This window comes from Struthio camelus, unplaced genomic scaffold, assembly GCF_040807025.1.
Source record: "Struthio camelus isolate bStrCam1 unplaced genomic scaffold, bStrCam1.hap1 HAP1_SCAFFOLD_92, whole genome shotgun sequence".
Taxonomy (NCBI): domain Eukaryota; kingdom Metazoa; phylum Chordata; class Aves; order Struthioniformes; family Struthionidae; genus Struthio; species Struthio camelus.
This window is the reverse complement of record NW_027182709.1, coordinates 132,501-135,000: the sequence shown is the minus strand read 5'-3', so window position 1 is coordinate 135,000 and position 2,500 is coordinate 132,501. Positions and strand designations below refer to the sequence as shown.

Below are 2,500 nucleotides of genomic sequence, written 5' to 3'. Positions count from 1 at the left end.
CTCTCCCCGGCGGCGCGGGCCTGCGAGGCGCCCCAGCCGCGCCACACCGCACACACCGCGCAGGGCAGCGGTGGCCACCGGGCTCGGAGGGGAGGGAGGGCAGGGCAAGGCACGCCGGCCGCGGACGGTGGAGGCGGACGGTCGGCCGGAGCCGGGCAGGCAGGCCAGCCGGAAGACCGGGGCCACCGGTGCACGCACCGGTGGTCCCGGCTCCGCCGCCGCCGCCGACTCACCGCCGCCGCCGCCCCCCCACCGACTCGCCGCCGCCGCCGCCCCCCCCGGCCCCCCCCCGAGGGGCGGCACACCGCTGCGCCAACGCGGCAATGGGGGTGACGATTGACCGTCAAGCGACGCTCAGACAGGCGTAGCCCCGGGAGGAACCCGGGGCCGCAAGTGCGTTCGAAGTGTCGATGATCAATGTGTCCTGCAATTCACATTAATTCTCGCAGCTAGCTGCGTTCTTCATCGACGCACGAGCCGAGTGATCCACCGCTAAGAGTTGTCTCGGTTTCGGTCCCCACCGCGCGCGCGGGGGGACCGGGCAGCTTTCGCAGCCCCCTGAGGGCCCCCATCCGCTCTGCCTCCCTCCTCACGCCGACGCCGGCTGCTGAGCAAGGGACAGCGGAGAGAGAGGGCACGCCTCACTGACCGTACAAGCACAGAGGGAAAAAAAAAGGGGGGGGGGGGGGAGAACAGACCCGAACGAGAGGGGCGGGGAGCCCTCGCTCCCGACCTGGGACAACCCCTTTCTCGCTTCGAGTCCGGCCCAGGCGCCCGGCTCGGCCTGGCCCAGCAGGGAGCGGCGCGCCAGCCGCGCCACCTGCCTCAGGGACCGGGGTGTGGGTCCCCGCGGAGCCCCGGCGTCGGAGCCCGGCCGCCGCTGGGAGCGGCGCCACCCGCTGCCCGCGCGCCCGCGACCCGCCAGCCGCACGCTTCCGAGCTCCTTCGCTCGCCTCACCGGCCTCCAGCTCCGCCGCCCCGGAGACGGCACCCAACACCCGCCTGCACACACGCAGCCTCCCGAGCGACGCCACGCACTCGCCCGTCCCTTCCGCGGGCAGACGCCTGGCGGCAGGCAGACGGGCGAGGCGGGACGGACGGGGAACGGCGCCCGCTCTCCCCGCCTCCACGCGGAGACCGGGAGGGGCCGCCCCCGCCCGCCCGCCCGCCGCCCGCCTGCCGCCCAGCGAAGCCGGGTCGGGCAGAGCGAGGCAGGCGCGCCGGATGGCGGAGTGCCGGGGCAGGGCGGGGGGGGAGGGAAGGAAGGGTGCCGCCGACGGCCACGGCGGGAGACTGAGAGCACCGGCCAGGGAGGAGAAGGGATGCGCTGGGGCTCGGCGTCCGCACCACCCGCGGTGGGGGCTCGCCGTCCCGGCGGCGAGCACGCGCTCGCGCCGGGGTCGCGCGTTCGAGGCAGGCCGGCGCAAGCCGACCGCGCGGCGTCTCTCCGCCGAGACCAGACCGCGGAGAGAGGGGGCAGGGTACCCCTCTCCGTCCCGGCTGCCCGCGGGGCATGCACGGGCCGCGCCGGCGGGCATGGGGGGGTGCGGCGCCCGCGCGCGCCGACCCCCCGGCCCCTCCGGCAGCACGCCCGGCTGCCCCCCGGGTCGCATCGGGCCGCCCGAGTCTTTAAACCCCCGCCCGGCTCTCCGACCGAGAACCCTCGGGCCCGGAGCCCGGGGCCCATGGCCATCCCTACCCGGGGGGGCCGCTACCGGCGGCCGCGGTGGCCGGAGGCCCTCCTCCTTCCTCCCAGCGCGCCCCCCCCCCCCGCCGCCCCCCGCCGCCCCCGGCCCGGCCGACTCGCAGCGCGGCCCCCACACGGCACGGCGTGGGGCGGCTGGAGCGGTGTGGGGGGGGGGGGAAGGGAGGGGAGGAGGAAGCGTGGAAGGCCGGCAGGGCACGGCCGGTGCGGCACGCGCAGCGCAGCGCCCGGGAGGAGCACGCTGGCACACGGGACCACACGGGTGGGTCACCGAGGGGAGGCAGGAGAAGCGCGGACGCTAGGTACCTGGCCCTGGGGTGAGGGAAACGACCTGAAATCCCCGCGGGGGTGCCTCCCCCGCCGCCGCCCGCCGCCGGGCCACCGCCGCCTCGCGGCGACGGCGGCAGCCTCAGCGGCAGCGACGAGGCGGGGCGCGGAGGGGAACCCGGCACCCGCCAGCCGGCTCCAGCGCCCCTCGGCGGAGCGTCCACCCGCGGGGTGCGCCCGACACCCACCGCCACGACCTCGTCCTCCTCCCGGGGCCCGGGGTTTCCCTCAGTAACCCGGCGCCGGGTGGCAGCTGCGCCCGGGAGGAGAGCCGTGGTTTGGGCCGCCCGCTCGGGCACGACACGTCGCCTCGCGTGGCCTCGCGCGACGCCCCCGCTTGGGGTCCGCCGCGGCGCGGCGCCCGCCCCGCGCGCCGTCCCGGAACGCCTGTCCGCACCGCCTCTGCTAGACGGGCTGCTCCGCCGCAGCCCGCCCCGGGTCCGCCCCCCACAGCTTAGGAGTGGGGAC

General features: G+C 77.9%; 1 non-coding gene across 1 annotated transcript; it reads right to left on the bottom strand.

Moving 5' to 3' along the window:
- Positions 1–348: 348 nt before the first annotated feature.
- On the bottom strand, positions 349–501 carry LOC138065272 (5.8S ribosomal RNA). The gene has a single exon (XR_011138341.1). It is a non-coding gene; the product is annotated as a 5.8S ribosomal RNA (ribosomal RNA).
- Positions 502–2,500: the final 1,999 nt, after the last annotated feature.